This window comes from Peromyscus maniculatus, chromosome X (assembly GCF_049852395.1).
Source record: "Peromyscus maniculatus bairdii isolate BWxNUB_F1_BW_parent chromosome X, HU_Pman_BW_mat_3.1, whole genome shotgun sequence".
NCBI classification, from domain to species: Eukaryota; Metazoa; Chordata; class Mammalia; order Rodentia; family Cricetidae; genus Peromyscus; species Peromyscus maniculatus.
The window spans coordinates 99,926,240-99,944,743 of record NC_134875.1 but is presented as its reverse complement, the minus strand read 5'-3'; the positions used below and the strand labels follow the sequence as shown (position 1 = coordinate 99,944,743).

At 36.0% G+C, this 18,504-nt stretch overlaps 1 protein-coding gene and 1 non-coding gene across 12 annotated transcripts in view; one reads left to right on the top strand and one right to left on the bottom strand.

Moving 5' to 3' along the window:
• Dmd (dystrophin) overlaps positions 1 to 18,504 on the top strand; it is a 2,251,111-nt gene that overhangs the window by 1,325,373 nt on the left and 907,234 nt on the right. The window lies entirely within an intron of this gene.
• Positions 4,081 to 4,187, bottom strand: LOC121825883 (U6 spliceosomal RNA). The gene has a single exon (XR_006068258.1). It is a non-coding gene; the product is annotated as a U6 spliceosomal RNA (small nuclear RNA).

Below are 18,504 nucleotides of genomic sequence, written 5' to 3'. Positions count from 1 at the left end.
AAGTTAAGGTTAGTTGTTTTCCATGTATGAGCCCAAGATACAATGAGTTTCTAGCAATCTGAGAATTCAAGATCATATTATTGAAGAAATATGCATAAGAACAGTATCCATTATACTTTCTTCCTAACACACTATAAATTGATTGTGTACATAGCACTATTGAGAACATCATGGGTGATTAAAAAGAGAGGTATTAAATGATACTTTCTGTGAAAAATCTAGAGGACTAATACAGAAAAGCATTAATAGAAAACAGTATTTCTCTAGGTGAGACAGTTGATTGGCTTGATCAATTTGGGAGGCAACTAGGCAGTGGGACCAATTCCTGTGCTCATTGCATGAGTTGGCTGTTTGAAACCTGGAACTTATGCAGGGACACTTGGCTCAGTCTGGGAGGAAGGGACTGGACCTCCCTGGACTGAGTCTACCAAGTTGATCACTGTCCTCGGGGGAGGACTTGTCCTGGAGGAGGTGGGAATGGAGGGTGGGCTGGGGGTAAGGGGAGGGGGTGGAAGGGGGGAGAATAGGGGAACCCATGGCTGATATGTAGAACTGAATGGTATTGTAAAATAAATTATATATATAAAGTGTAAGTATAAAATATACCAATACCTTTGAAATCCTAAAAAAAAAAAAGAAAACAGTATTTCTCAAAACATCATTGTTTATATCTTGTTATAATTTTCATGCCAATGGATTCAATTAGTGGAAGAATACACCAACTGAAATTGTTTTTTGTTAATGTATTATAACTTTTATAATAGGAGCTTATAAACTGACCATTAGATATAATTATTCAGCAATTAATGATTCAGAAGTTGCACGCATAAATATGCTGTATTTGTTGGTATATTTTACCTGTGGGGATTTTAGTAAAACACATGTGTTTTCACAAATGTAATTTTAGAGAGTAGAATTAATTTGTGAACAAGTTAATGTTAACACATCCACAAATATGTTTGTGAAGATGTATGATACTTGCCACTTCATAAATATGCTAGCATCATATCAACACTTTGAAAAAGAGATACATTGTACTATGAGTATTCAAATATACTTTAATATTTCCCATTATTAACATCGTCCTTCAATTCTGGGTCACCACCCAGTTATTTCCTTCTTGATTTTGCTTCACAGAAAAAAATTCTGTAAAATCCACATGTCCTCATCCACTATCATGAATGCTTTAACATGTGGCAGGTTAACGTCTAGCTATGAAGTTTCACAGGAGAGTTCTCACCAAGGACAGTGATGATCTCCCATTTGTGAAAACAAATTTTCCAGAGTCTCTTCTATCTTTTGTTTACTTACCTCTTTATAGGTTTCTGTCTACCCTATCCTGTTTCAAAGGCCCAATCCCTAAAAAATATGAATTCACATTTCATCTCTTTTGTGAGTCCCTGATTAACCACCCCCCACCACCAATTTAAAGAACTGATGATCTTCATAGTTTTCTTTTAGGATCATTTTTCTTGCCATTCTTCCTTTGGGTAATCTCATCACTGAATACATTTATCATTGCCATACAGATAACTCTTAAAATACAATTTTAATGTAAATAATATTCCTGAGTACTGCACAAGATCATACAAATGTTTATTAAATTTCCATGTTTACATTTCCTACAGGTGCTTCAAGCATAAAATACTCACTGAAGTATGTAATCTCCCCAGTAAATTCTTCTACCTGTTCCCGGTTCCCTTACTTATTTAATACAATTGATACACACTTAGGTAAACAAAGCAAAAGTCTGGATACCATCCAAACATCCAGTTAACAATGGTATTTTTTTCATTTTCTTCCTGGACTGTCTGATTTTCTCCATTTCTCTTCCATAAACTAAAAGTAAGAAGGCTTAGATTTCTTGTTTAATTTCAATAATCTCTTACCTGGGCTATAGAATTTCAGTTATGCTTCTCTCCAAAATATGTTTACACAGATGGTACAGTATCTTTTCAAAAACAAGTATGAATGTGTGAATCCTTAAAAACATTCAGCAATCCTTATTTTTACCTCTTATAGATAAAATAACAACTTTGAAGTATGGGTATTTTTTAGTTACTTTAAATATAATTTGAGTAATTCTTTGAGAATTTAATACAGCAAATTTTAATCAAATTCATCCCACTCCTCCCCATAATTCCTCCCAGATACATCCTCTAACTTTACCGCCTCCACATTTCAAATCCTCTAATTTTTAAATAATCCATTGAGTCCAGTTTTTGGTGCCTATCTATTCACAGGTATACAGCCATTCACTTAAGCATAGTTAAACTACTAGGAACCATATCATTAAAGAAAATTGACTCTCCCTCCCCCCAGAAGCCACCAAGAATCAAGAGCTTTTCAGCTAAAGATGGGAGCTGGTGACTGGTTCCCCCTCCATGAAAGAATGTTAAATGACTTGACCTTATGAAGGCCTTGTGTAGGTACCCACGTCTACTATGAGTTTGTGGGTTCAGCAATTCTGTCATGTTCAGAAGACACTGTTGTCCTGGTTCTTTTTGATCACTGGCTCTTAAAATATTTCTACACCCTCTTAAATCATGGTTCCTGAACCATTAAGGAACAGGGTGTCATGCAGATGTACCATTTGTGCCTGAATACTTAATAGAGTACTTATACTTACGCTCTGCACATTGACCGGTTGTGAGTTTCTGTCTTAAACACTCTACACTGTACAAAGAACAATCTCTGATGAAGTTTGAAGGCTGTAGTAATGTAATATATAGATATTGAGATTCAAATTTAGAAATTACATTGATATTATGTGATTTAGTAGAATAATAGTAATAGGTTGACCCCTGAAGCCTGTAAGCTACTCAACCATGTATTCTTTCTACTCTTAGTTTCCTTTCCATTCTTTTTACTTTGATATCCTATCCTACCATTCCTCCTTCTTCTTCTTCTTCTTCTTCTTCTTCTTCTTCTTCTTCTTCTTCTTCTTCTTCTTCTTCTTTTCTTCTTCTTGTGTTCTTCACACACACATACATATAAAATATAAATATACAAAATATAAAATTATGTTTCTGAATGTATATATACATATACATACACATACACACACACATATATATGTATATGTATATGTATATGTATATGTATATGTATATGTATATGTATATGTATATGTATATGTATATGAGAGGGGGTCTCTACATAGCCCTAGCTGTCCTGGAACTCACTATATAGATGGCACTGGCCTCAAACTCACCAACATCTGCCTGCCTCTGCCTGAGATTAAAGGCAAGTGCCACCATGCCCAGCACCCACCTATGGATTCTTGGTAAGATTTACAATACTATGCATGTGTTTTTCTCTTATCGGGGTGGCCTCTAAATCCACACAGAAAGCATTTGCTTATCCTCATATTGTGTCACTATTGCATTTACTGCCATATCTTGCCATGTTGGTCATTACTGTAGATAAAACAGTTCACAACTGTATAAAATTATTGATAATTTTTTCTACCAACAGCCTACATAGTGACACTCTTCATCCTATGAATTTAAGCCAACAAGCAGAAAGCTTCCTGGTCAATGTCATCTGGATTTCTACATTGGATGTGACCAAATTATTTGATGTGTTCAGTAATAGGTTTTTATCATTGGCTTCTAGTAGGCAGTCAAGATGAAAGGCTGTATTTTTTGGGGAGTCTCCATGATATCTTTGATTAATAACTTGAGTGTAGTTATCCCACAGCTGGCACTGGACTTTATTACTTGACAAACTGTCTTCCAGAGCATTTTCATATAAGGTGACAAGAATTAAGTTATTTTATGTTAATATATAAATATAAATTAATCTCATATATTATATAATAATAAACACATATGTATATCTTATAAATTAGTACATTTCAATGTGACATTTTCAAACATCCTTAGTGTTCATTATCTTGGTATCTGTACTTTCCTGGGTCCTCTTCTCCCATACCTCTCCTCATGTAAACATCCCACCCTATAACAGTAGTAAGCTTTCCTTTAAAAAAAGGAAATTATTATTTGAAATATGTTATCTTTAACACTATGCAGTGGTGTTGGCTTTTATCATGTTATAAAGATATTTCCCAATTTTTTTTTTAATATGGAACGCTTCACGAATTTGCGTGTCATCCTTGCGCAGGGGCCATGCTAATCTTCTCTGTATCGTTCCAATTTTAGTATATGTGCTGCCGAAGCGAGCACAGATATTTCCCAATTTTAAAGTCATAGTTACATAATAGCTACTTGCCCCGTACAGATTTACATACTGAAAATCATCTTAAACACATGAAAACTTGTTCTTAATGATAAATTCTTGATATGGTAGCAGTATTAATTTATGGAACATATTACATGGTAGATAATTTATGAAGAGATTCAATGTTTTAAAATATATAAACTTATACTCAAGTTGATTTTAAATCATCAGGACATGTAGTTGTTACATTTAAAACAATCAATTTACAAATGGGAATTTTTGCAGGCCTGTAATCCTTACTGCTTGGAAGGTTGAGGCAGGACTACCATAAGTTCAAGGCCAGCCTAGGAAAAACAAGATTCCAGCTAGCTTGAGCAACTTAATAAAATTTGTATCAAAATAAAAACAAAAATGGGTTGATAATATAACTAATTGTTAAAGAAGTTTTTTTTACTAACTAATGGCATGATTGCCTACATAATAAATGAATAAATAAATAATATTACAAAATAAATAATAAAATGAATATAAATGACATCTAGAAAATGTGACTAATTTAACAAATCACACTTTTTCTTTTAAAATATTTGTTTCTAAATTGTTTTTTTAAATTGATTTTCTGTAAGATGTTAGTAGATATTTGTTACCTCCACATCTTAGCAATTTATGAACCTAATGCATTTTTTCTCCCTTCTTTACTTTGCCTTACACTGTGTATCATGTAGTTCCAGTCAATCCATGCACGTTATCAGTATAGATTTTGCCTACTTAGCCCAGGCAAATGTTCCACTTTACCATACCAGAATGCTGACTTGGAGCCATTCAACCAGAAATTTCCCAGAAAGTGAGAGTGGAGATCCCAATGGGAATTGCTTGGCCTTACAGATTCCTCCTATTTATAATAGTCTCAAGGCTGTATTTCTAAATAAGGGATCTCAAGGATAAGCATTTGAGATAGATCATACTAGTCAGGGTATAATCTATTTCATGCATAAAAACAGCAAGTTTGTGTGTGTTTCTGTGTGGTACTGGTGATCTCAATTGGCATAACCTGAAGAAAAGTATACTTTACTAGTTTATATCCAACATTTTCTGTGTGTTTCTTTTCCATTTCTATGACTCTTCACAAAAAAATGGTACTTTATATTTACATGTTTAATAAATCCCTTGAGTATGTGTTCCAGAATAGATTCATAGCAGACACTGAAAAAATTCATTGGCTGGATTCCAATAAAATGTTCTGAAATGATGTATTTTAAAACATGAAACCTACTTGGGTAATATTTAGCATAAAGTTGAAATGCACCCCAAATCAATTTATTATTCTTAAATATTTAGAAATAAAGTGAAATAAATCTTAAATAAATTTATTTTCTTTTCATTTGTATAAAATTCTTCAATATATCAATGTCTTGTTACAATAGTAGATAGGTGCATATAAAAATATATAGTCCTGCCCCCAAATAAAATTTGGTTTGAAAGAGATAATATGCTAAGAACAGATATTTAACTTATAGACCTCTACTAAATTAGAGACAAAATGTTGATGTGTATGTGTGTCTGTATGTTCATCCTACTAGAGAACAAAAAAAATACTTCAATATAAACATTAATTTAAAGGATTGGGTGTAAAAAGACTTTTAATACATTTTGTAAATGTGAAATAAGTTTAAAATTCAAAATTAGGACTAAAACATTATTGTGAGCTTTGGGGGTATATGCAAGACTCTTATAATCATGACTTGTATAGTGTTAAACACAATGTATATTAAATATTAATGGCATATTGTCCTTAACTTACCTTCTGCTGGTTCCATGAAGATGACTGAATTTCAAAGGGAAATATGCCAAAATGACTATGTGAGTGATGTTATCAAGATAGTTTAAAAACCAGCTGTTTTGTTGTCTCTTTAATCTTTCATTTTTAGTTCTAGACTAGAATATTAACAATAGTTAATAATATTAGCAATAAATGTGTTAGAAATGCTTAGTTTGATTTTTGAGTCATCAGTTAAAAAAGCACTTGTCTATTTTGGAGAAATTAATTTGGTGAATATGTTGATTTTATTGTGCTAAGAGTTATATTTTAGAGTTCCAGTGCTGTTACTCTAAGAAATATATATGCATGCCAGTTCTTAATGAACCAATGTAATCGACAGTATCATGTTATTAGTTGAAAGAATAAGCATGTGGCCAGTTTGGAACCAGTGAGACCTACTGAGACAGTTTCTAGAAAATATTTGCTTTCCTTTTATTTTCTACTAAGTAATATATTATTACAATCTGAATATAACCTGCATCCATTTCAACACTGTAAGTGAAGGTAATGTGAAGTACAGGTGCTATATGAAAGAGGGATACTGTGATAGAATTTAGCTTATAGTCCCTCCTGCAATTTACTGATATAAGCCATGGAAACTCCCTTTTTTATTGTTGCTTTATTATTTTGAGCCCAGTTTTCTGTTTTGAACAATATAGAGATCCTCATTCTCACAGCTGCCTTCCTTATGGCAGGTACTCTGAAATGCAGAGAAAAGCAATACACACAAGGAAACCCAATAAATGCAAATGCAGACTCTGCAATACAAGTACCCAGGTTAAAGTCTACCTCCAGTATTAGCAAACGTTGGCAATGTTTGAGTCACCTGCCTTCAGAATCATATCTAACTTGTAGACTTGTTATTAAATTCAAAGCACAATGATATAACCATAAAACAAGTTCCTAGTAAAGCTTAACTACTATTTCTATTGATTTGTGTTGTGATGTTTCATTAAAATCTTATAACCATCCTACAAGATGCTTTAATCCTCAACTTGTGAATAAGGCAGTTAAAACTGCGGTGGAATTTCCACTACTATACAGGCATAAAATAATAACTCTGGCTTAAACCAAATTCCTGCCTCTCCAAATCTCCATCATGTACTCTCATTTAATATAGGAGGTATAATAAACAAGACATTTAGTGATTAACCACTACCATTTCTCCATTGCTACATTGTCTCTGATCTATATTAAGAGTTCAGTAAATATCATGTAGAATAAATAATTTTCCAAAATGGGGCCAAAGGGCAGACATATAAATGAAGAATTTCAACATTCTTCAATATATGTTGTAGTAGTACTCAAATAAGAAATTGGAAGGAATGAATAAATGTATCTGTGAGCTGTGCCATCACTCTTCTAATGAGATAGGTAGGTGAATGTCAGATATAGCCAAGCATGGTGGTATACAACATAACATCAACACCTGGGGGGTTAAGATATGAGATTACTATGTTCTAGACAAGCTTAGGTGACATAGCAAAATCCTATCTAAAAAATTCCAGACAGATACAGATAACAAAATAACAAGTAGCTGCTTGAAGAAAGCAAAAGTATGTATCTACTGTAATCATGTCTCATACTTAAAAGGAGATATTTGGTATTTCATATTGCTTTTTTACTTTTATTTTCCATATTTTTTTAATTTATTTTTTTTCTTTTTTTTAAGAGTTATTTATTATGTATAGTGTTTTATCTGCATATATGCTTATAGTCCAGAAGAGGGAACCAGATCTCATTATAGATGGTTGTGAGCCACCATGTGGTTGCTGGGAATTGAACTCAGTACCTCTGGAAGAGCAGTCGGTGCTCTTAACCGCTGAGCCATCTCTCCAGCCCAATTTATTTTACAACACCATTCAGTTCAACATAATAGCCACAGATTCCCGTTCTCCCCTCTCGCCCCCCTCCCCCTCGCCCCAGCCCACGCCCCATTCCCACCTCCTCCAGATCAAGGTCTCCCCCAAGGACCGGGGTCGACCTGGTAGACTCAGTCCAGGCAGGTCCAGTCCCCCCCTCCCAGACTGAGCCAAGCGTCCTTGCATAAGTCCCAGGATTCAAACAGCCAACTCATGCAACGAACCCAGGACCCAGCACCAACGCACAGCTGCCTCCCAAACAGATCAAGCCAAAAGACTGTCTCACCCATTCAGGGGGCCTGATCCAGTTGGGGGCCCCCCAGCCTTTGGTTCATAGATCCAGTGCTTCCATTCATTTGGTTATTTGTCCCTGTGCTTTATCCAACCTTGGCTTCAACAATTCTCGCTCATACAAACCCTCTTCTTTCTCACTAATTAGACTCCCAGTGCTCCACCAGGGGCCCAGCCATGGATGTCTGCATCCAGATTCCTCAGTCCTTGGATGGGGTTTATGGCACAACTATCAGGGTGTCTGGCCATCCCATCACCAGAGTAGGTCAGTTCCTGACGTCTCTCGACCATTGCCAGCAGTCTTTTGCGGGGGTATCTTTGTGGATCTCCGTGGGCCTCCCTAGCTCTCTGCTTCCTCCCCTTCCCATGTGGTCTTCATTTACCATGGTCTCCTATTCCTTGTTCTCCCTCTCTTTTCTTGATCCAGCTAGGATCTCCCACTCTCTTTCCCTCGACCATTGCTCTTCATTGTTCCCACTCATGACCAGGCTGTTCATGTAGATCTCATCCATTTCTCCGTGTCTTTCTTGGGGTCCCGTTTTCCAGGTAGCCTCACTGGTGATGTGAGTAGCAGTCCAGTCATCCTTGTTCCACATCTAGCATCTTCCTATGAGTGAGCACATACCATATTTGTCTTTCTGAGTCTGGGTTACCTCACTCAGGATGATTTTTTCTAGGTCCATCCATTTGCCTGCAAACCGTATGATGTCATTGTTTTTCTCTGCTGAGTAGTATTCCATTGTGTATATGTGCCACAATTTATTTATCCATTCTTCAGTTGAAGGGCATCTAGGTTGTTTCCAGGTTTTGGCTATTACAAACAATGCTGATATGAACATAGCTGAGCAAGTGCTCTTGTGGTATGATTGAGCATTTCTTGGGTATATACCCAGGAGTGGTATAGCTGGATCTTGGGGGAGATTGATTCCCAATTTTCTAAGAAAGCGCCATATTGATTTCCAAAGTGGTTGTACAAGCTTGCATTCCCACCAGCAGTGGAGGAGAGTTCCCCTAGTTCCACATCCTCTCCAGCATAAAGTGTCTTCAATGTTTTTGATCTTAGCCACTCTGACAGGCCTAAGGTGGTATCTCGGAGTTGTTTTGATTTGCATTTGCCTGATGATTAGGGATGTTGAGCAATTCCTTAAATGTCTTTCAGCCATTTGGGTTTCCTCTGTTGAGAATTCTCTGTTTAGTTCTAAAGCCCATTTCTCAATTGGACTGTTGGTCGTTTTGACTGATATCCAGAATATATAAGAAACTCAAGAAATATTTTCCATATTTTTTATTTCTAACTTTCACTCTTAAGTCCACCAACCTGAATTTCAACTTCTAGTACTAATGCCACCGGACTCCATCAAGTCTTCTTAGAGTTCCAGTGGAGTAAGTTTAAAGAGTTGGATTTGATGCCAAATAGATTCTTCCTGGTAGTTTATCTGGTTGACTACACATAGATATAAACATGAATATCATCATTGAATAGAATCTACAATCATCAAACGAATAGGAAACTGTGAGAATGTCTATGTGTCTATAATGGGAGAGGTAACCTGAAAATATTCTACTACCATCCACTGGACTAACCTTTTACTCATGACTAACTTTATTAAGCAAAACAAATTAAAGAACACAAGTTTATTTGGCATCATATAATCAAAGAAAGGGAAACAGATAGTTATAAGGAACATTTATCCAAACTACCCCAGAATCAAAAGAAATGGGATTCATTCAGTACAAGAATGTTGTGAAGCATAGGAGAATCCATTTTGTGTAAGCACTTCCAAGTTTCTGTTACACTACCTTAACTTCATTTCAAATCAAAGAGTATTTTTGTGCTACTAATATATTGTATATTGGGAAGTATAGGACATGTTTCTGGGAACTTACTGGCATTCTCTAGAATATTTCCTGATTTCAATCTCTGACCCATTTCTGATTCTTATGTTTTTGACATATCCCACACTCTGTTGATTAGGTCTCAGTATTATTGCTTATAGTTTTTATTATATTCTTCCTTTTTAAATTTATTATTCTCATATACAAAACATCCCAACTGCAGCTTCCCCTCCCTCCATTCCTCCCATTCCCCCCGCTACACACACACACACAGACACACACAGACACACACACACACACACACACACACACACACACACACACACACACACACACACACACGTCCTTTACCCTAGGTCCACTGCTCCTCCATTTCCCTTCAGAAAAGAACAGACCTTCCAGGGATATCAATCAAATATGACATAACAGGATTCAATAAGACTATGCACAAGCTCTCATATCAAGGCTAGACAAGGCAAACCAGTAAGAAGAAAGGGGGCCCAGGAACAGGCAAAAGAGTTAGAGACATCCACACTCTCACTGATAGAAGTCCCACAAAAACCCCAAGCTAAACAACCACAGCATATATGCAGAGGGTCTAGGGCAGACCTTTTCAGGCTCCATGATTATCACTTCATTCTCTGTGAGCCCCTATGACTCCTGCTTATTTGATTCTGTGGCCTGTGTTCTTGCAGTGTCCTCAACCCCTCTTACTCCCACAATCATTTCTCCCTCTCTTCTGTGTGGTTCCTCCAGGAACCTAAAGTTTGGCTAAACCTTTGCCTAAAGTCTGACTGTGGATCTTTCCATTTTCTCCCATCAGATGCCAGACAAAGCCTCTCTGATGTCAATTGGGCGAGTCACCAATCTATGAATATAGCAGAATGTCATTAGGAATAATTTCATTAACCATTTTTTTTCTTGACCAGTCGTGTTTGGTTCTACCCTAGAAATCTGGGCCATCCAGCTTCTGATTCCTTGTCATCTAGGTTGTGTCAGACTTGGACTCCATCTCATGGAATAGGCCTTAATTTAGACCAGGCCTTGGTTGGCCACTTCTACAAGGATTGAGCCATGAGTGCTCCAGCACATCTTGTAGGGAGGACAAATCAAAGATTTTTTATGACTGGGTTAGTGTCTCATTACTACCACTAGAAGCCTTGCCTAGTTACAGAAGATGTTTAGTTCAGGCTCTATAGCCTCCTTTACTGGGAATCCTCACTAGAATTACCTTCATAGGTCCAGAAAGTTTCTACTGTATAGGTTTCAACATCGCCCTTCAAATGTTCCCTGCCCCCAATTCCAGTCATCTCTCCACACACTCTCTCCCTGCCTCTCTTGTTTGTTCCCTTACCTGATTACTCCTCTTCCTATCCTCACCTCTCTCCCATGCACCCACAAAATCTATTCTATATCCCTTTCCCAGGGAGATCCATGCATCTGCCCTTAGCATCCTTCTTAATTAGCCTCTCTGGGTCTTATAGCATGATTAAACTTTACTTAACAGCTAATAGCCCCTTATAAGTGAGAATATATCATGTTTGTCTTTCTGTGTCTGGATTGTTTCCCTCAGGATGATATTTTCTGGTTCCATCCATTTGCCTGCAAGTTTCATGATGTCAGTTTCTTAATAGCTAAGTAATAATCCATTATGCAAATGTACCATATTTTCTTTATCCATTCTTGGTTAAGGGACATATAGGTTGTTTCCAGCTTCTGGTTATTATAAATAAAGCCACTATGAATAAAGTTGAGCAAGTGTTCTTTTGGTAGGATGGTGACCAATAGTAGTATAATTGGGTCTTGAAGTAGATCAGTTCCCAATATTCTAAGAAACTGTCATATTGATTTCCATAGTGTCTGTACAAGTTTGCACTCCCACCCGTAAAGGAGGAGTGTTTCCCTTGCTCCACATCCTTGCCAGTGTGAGCTGTCATTTGTGTTAATGATCTTAATCATTCTGACAGGTATAAAATAGAATCTCATAGTAGTTGAGATTGCATTTCCCTGATGACTCAGGGTGTTAAACATTTATTTCTTTAAGTGTTTCTCAGCCATTTGTGATTCCTTTATTGAGAATTCACTTTTTACAGCTGTAACCCCATTTTTAATTGAATTATTTGGTTTGTTGATGGCTAGTATCTTGAGTTCTTTATACATTAGCCTGCTATCTGATGTGGAGTTGGTGAAAATGTTTTCCCATTCTGTAAGCTGCTGTTTTATCCTCTTGACAGTGCCCTTTGCTTTACAGAATCTTTTCAGTTTCATGAGGTCCCATTTGTTAATTGTTGATCTTAGTGCCTGCTCTATTGGTGTTCTGTCTGGAAGCTGTCTCCTGTACCAATTTGTTCAAAGGTATTCCCCATTTTTTTATGAGTTTCAGAGTGTCTGGATTTATGTTGAGGTATTTGATTCACTTGGACTTGGGTTTTGTTCATGTTGATGAATATGGACATATTTGCATGCTTCTACATGAAGACATCCAGTTAAACCACCATGATTTTTGAAGACGCTTTATTTTTTCCCTTTTGTATTTCTACCTTCTTTTTCAAAAATCACATGTGCATAGGTATGTGGATTTATGTCTGAGACTTCAATTCAATTCCATTCATCAACATGTCTCTTTTTTATGCAAGTGTCATGTGGTTTTTATTACAATAGCTCTGTAATACAGCTTGAAATGAGAAATGGTGATACCTCTGGAAGTTCTTTTATTGTTCAAGATTATTTTAGTTATCCTGGGTTTTGTATTTTTCTATATGAAATATAGTATTATCCTTTCAAGTCCTGTAAAAATTGCCTTTAAGTTTTAATGGAAATTGCATTGAATCTGTAGATTGGTTTGGTAGGATGGCCATTTTTACTATGTTAGTTATTTTGATCCATAAGCATGGGAGCTATTTCCATCTTCTAATATCTTCTTCTATTTCATTCTTTATAGAGTTGAAGTTTTTGTCATACATGTCTTTCACTTGCTTGGTTAGGGGTAGACCAAGATATTTTATATTGTCTATGGCTATTGTGAAGGGTGTTGTTTCCCTAATTTCTGTCTCAGTCCATTTGTTATTCGTATATAGGAGGGTTTCTAATTTTTTTTTTTACTTAATCTTGTATCTAGCCACTTTGCTGAATGTGTTTATCAGTTGTAGGAATTCCCTGGTAGTATTCTGTGGGTCACTTAAGTATGCTATCATATCATCTGCAAATAATGATACTTTGACTTCTTCATTTCTAATTTGTATCCATTTGATTTCCTTCATTTACCTTATTGCTGTAGCTAGAACTTCAAGTACCATATTGAATATATATGAAAAAGGTAGGTACCCTTGTTTTGTTCCTGATTTTAGTGGAATTGGTTTGAGTTTCTGTCCATTTAATTTAAAGTTGGCTATAGGTTTACTGTAAATTCCCTTTATTATGTTTAGGAATGTTCCTTTTATATGTAATAACTCCAAGACTTTTATCATGAAGCGGTGTCAGATTTTGTAAAAGGCTTTTTCAGCACCTAATGAGATGATTAAACTTGGATTTTTTTTAGTTTGTTTATATGGTGGATTACATTGACTGATTTTCATATGTTGAATCATCCCAGCATCTCTAGGATGAAGCTTACTTGATCATCATGCATGGTTGAAGTATTCTTGGATTTGTTTTTCCAGTATTTTATTGAGTATTTTGCGTCAATGTTCACAAGAGAAATTGGTCTATAATTCGCTTTCCTTGTTGAGTCTCTGTGTGGTTTGTGTATCAGGGTGACTGTGACCTTATAAAATGGATTTGGTAACATTCCTTCTGCTTCTATTTAGTGGAATAATTTGAGGAGTATTGTCCTTAACTCTTTTTTGAAAGTTTGTAGAATTCTGCTTTAAAACATTCTGGTCCTAGGCATTTTGGGTTAGGAGACTTTTAATGATTGCTTCTATTTCCTTAGGAATTATGGGTCTATTTAAGTTGAGTAATTCATCTTGATTTAACTTTGGTGAGTGGTATCTATGAAGAAAATTATCCCCTTCTTTTAGATTTTCCAATTTTGTGGAGTACACTATTTTAAGGTATGACCTAATAACTCTTTGGATTTCCTCAGTATCTGTTGTTATAACCCCATTTTATTTATGATTTTGTTAATTTGGATATTTATATATTACCTGATCTTTTTTCCTTATAGCTTTTAATACTTTTCCTTTGTTCTGTATGTTTAGTGTTTTGATATTTTGATTATTATGTGGCATGATGACTTTCTTTTCTGGTCCAATCTCTTCAGTGTTCTGTAAGTTTCTTGAACCTTTAGAGGCATCTCCTTCTTTAGGTTAGGAAGAGTATTTTTCTATGTTGTTGTTGAAAATATTTTCTGGGCCTTTGAGTTGGTATTCTCCTTCTTATTCTTATAATTTGTAGGTTTAAACTTTTCATAGTTTCCCAGATTTCCTAGATCTTTTGTGTCAAGATTTTTTTTAGATTTAACATTTCCTTGGACCAATGTATCTATTTCTTCTTTTATATCTTCAATGCCTGAAATTCCCTTTTCCATCTCCCATATTCTGTTGGTGATGCTTGGATTTTTAGTTCCAACTAACTTACCTAGATTTTCCATTGCCAGAATTTCCTCAATTTGTGTTTTTAATTGCTTCTATTTCCATTTTCAGATTTTAAACAGTTTTATTCATTTCCTTCTACTGTTTGTTTTTTCTTGGCTTTCTTGACTTTCATTACCTCAAAATTTCTGATTGCTTTTTCTTTAAGGTATTTATTCTTATCTTCTTTAAGGACCTCTATCATCTTTATATAGTTGATTTTAAGGTCATTTTTTTCTTGTGCTTCAGCTGTTTTGGAGTATTCATGACTTGCTGTAGATAGCTGGCCTCTAGTGGTAACATATTGCCCTGGCTCTTATTGATTACATTCTAATGCTGGCATCTAGTCATTTGGGTTTGAGGTAATAGACCTAGGTGCTGATTTTCTGGGTTGTCCTTGTTTGGTAGTTGTTTTGTTCCTTGGTTTCTGGTTCTTCTCTGGTCTTCTGGCCCATGTGGCTTGTGGTTGAGCAAGAGATCTCCACCCAATTTGGGAGATGGACACTTATTTTCTGCATAGAAGCAAGGATTAGACTAATGACCTTTATTAATTTCTTGGTGTTCTGTGTTTCAGAGTTTGGCTATTAGCTAAATAGGTTACATTTTAGACTATTCCGTGAGTTGAAATTTTTAATAAATATGCTCTAATCACTTGCTATGAGACAGGTCATGTTTAATCAGACACTAGCAACTAATTATAACATCTGTAGATTGGTACACTTTATTTTTAGAGGATGAAGGAGGTGTAATGTTAAATGAGGAGGAAAAGCTAGCAGAAGAGGACTAAAATCCCTCTCTATCATGTTACTACCTCCTTCACTTCTAGTATGTGATTTATAGTTCTGATACCTCAGGTTTCTCTTGGGCAATACTACAATAAAAAAAAGATGGCAAATCCTGAGCTCAATGGTTCAAAAAAATAATACTTATTAACATTATTATATTCTCTCAATTATTTATATATTCACAGTTTGTTGGCAAGATGTATTTGTCAGTAGGACATAAAAGCATGCTGGCATTATGAAATGAAAATGTGGATTGGATGTTGAGGGAAAGTATTTTTTTCAATAATAGAGCATTAGACAGGAACTGTCCTTGGTGCATGGGCTGACTTTTTGGAGACTGGGGCCTATGCTGAGACAATTTGCTCAGCCTTGGTGTAGGGACAAGGGGACTAGACCTGCCTTGGCTGAGTCTGCCAGGCTGGGGTAACTCCCCAGTGGAGACCTTGCCTTGGAGGAGGTGGGAGTGGAGGGTGGATTGGGGGGGAGGGTTGGGGGTGGGAGGAGGGAGGACAGGGGAATCTGTGGCTGATATGTGAAATTAAGTTAATTATAAAATATAGTAAAAAAAAAAAAAGAAAGTAGCATACACAGTGTGTACCATCACTTGCTTCTGCTGCTGCTTTGAAACTTCAGTAATAAGTCATTGCCTCAGACACTTCCTTTAACTTCCTTTTTCTCTAAAGTCAATGTAAGGAGATCACCAGCAGCTTCCTTGTTATTAAGACCTGATAAGCATTTTTTTTAGTCCTGATTATACTTGAACCTTTTTTTTTTTTTTTTTTTTTTTTTTTTTTTTTTTTTTTTTTTTTTTTTGGTTTTTTCGAGACAGGGTTTCTCTGTGTAGCTTTGCGCCTTTCCTGGAGCTCACTTGGTAGCCCAGGCTGGCCTCGAACTCACAGCGATCCGCCTGGCTCTGCCTCCCGAGTGCTGGGATTAAAGGCGTGCGCCACCACCGCCCGGCTGAACCTTTTTTTAAAAAAGCAGATTCTGTAAGAAAAGTATGTCCTTCTGACAGCAATTAGTCTTTGTGATGCTCTTCTCCCAGAGGCATTTATAGTACCTTGGTCTTAGAAGTTCTTCCTTTGTCTCCCTTTGTCTGGTATGTCTTTCTCTGTTATTCCACAAAACTTTTGCTGCTTGGACATGGTGGTACACACTGTAATCCTACTACTCCTGAGGCTGAAGCAGAAGCACAGTACACAGGGAATTTAATTCTGGCTTGGTAAAGATAGTGGAGATGTTGGCTCTTAAAACCTTGATATTCCTCTAGATAAGTGGTGCTGTCTTGAACTGTTGCTATTATGCTGTGGTCTTCCTCATCTATCCTGTGATTGAACCTCCTGGATTTGTTTGTTTGTTTTTTACGCCAGCCTGGTATCTACTTCTTCCGACAGTTGTGTGTATATAACTGCTTTTATTTGGAAACATCAAATACCTTGTAAATTCTACTTGTTCAAAAATAAATTTTATCAGTTTTTCTGCTGCCATCAAAAATGTTTTTCCCTTAGCTATCATATTTCAAATATACTAACACTGTCATTCCAACTAGTCATATCCATCCATCAGGTCCTAGCCAACAAACACAGTCAACTATCCCTTGAATCCATCCACTTCTTTTTAATTGAAAATGATCATTTTAATGGGTAGTTGCTTCTTGAACTACCCATATTTAGCTGTCTCTTTTCCCTGTCTCTACTCTTGCCCTCTCCAATTTATTCTTTATTCTTCAGGTAATTTTCATGAATACAAATCAAGACTTGTCACTTCCTTGCCTAAATATTACTTATATTGTTCATATATCTATAATTCCTTGCCCACGACATAGCACATACCACTGATCCTAAGTCTGTGGTGAAGGAATAAAAGATAAAGATTGCATGATTCACTTTTCTCCTGATTGTGCCAAGATGGGTAGTTTGAAGTTAGATTGAAGATGTGTTTGATCTTTTCAGACATTTGATCTCTCCTGAATGTCCTTTATCAAGAAAGGATAGATGGACTTCTATCTATCTATAAGAAGTACTGCACTTCTAGTGACATATTTTTGAAGCTAAAGGCTTCCATGGTCATCTAGTGAATCCCACAAGTCTGAGGAACTCTGCAATACTTTGTCTAATATATCAGGAAAACTGAAAATTGATTAAGCCTTGAATATCTTTTTGTTATCTTTCAGTTTGGAGCCTGTATAGTAGGATTCTGACTATTTTCAGTGACACACTTCTTCACTTCCCGATCATGATGACTACTTCCCAGTAGTTCTAATAATGAATACAGGGTGGACATGGGCAGAAAAAACAAACCAGTAACAAACTCCAGTTTCCTCATTTTAAGAAAGAATTGCTTTCTTTACACTACCCTGTGTTTCCCTATCAGTATTCATTCTTTCCTCTACTTATTTAGGGGAAAAAAGAGTTATGTAGGAAGTTATGATAACATTTCTATTTTCACTTATATACGAAAGAACAAGGTTAAATATTAAAATACTTTTAAACATAAGAGTATTTTCTCCCACAGTATGTGAATTATATTTTTGGCAGTTGTTCACTTAAATGTTATGGGTTTTTTGCCATGAAATATATTTTGAACATATTTTCTCCTCTCCTACCTCCTCTCAGATCCTCCCAAACTCCCTACCCACCCAAATTCACACTCTTTCACTTTCTCTCTCAAAACAAAACAAAACAAACAACCAAAAAACAATTCCTTCAAAACAAAAATTAAATAACTCAAAAATTGCCAAAACAAAGCAAAAAGGAAATACACACACACACACACACACATACACACACACACACACACACACACACACACACACACACGCACGCACGCACAAAACAATGACAACAAAAATAATAGAATTTATTTTGTGTTGGCTAACCTTCTGGTCATGGATCCTGGCATGGATTATATTGATTGATATAATCAATCACACTCCATCAGAAAAAAAAAAAAAAAAAAAAAAAAAAAAAAACCTTTGCCAGCTAGTATCAATTGCTAAAAGCTCCTTGGTTAAGGATGGGACCCTCATATCCAATTGCCTCGCTCAGTACTGGTACCTTGTATAGCTTGAACCTGTGCAAAGTGCATGGTGCTTCAGTCTCTGTGATTTCCTAAGTCCATCAGTCCTTTTGTGCCTGGAGGACTCTGGCTCTTGCAAA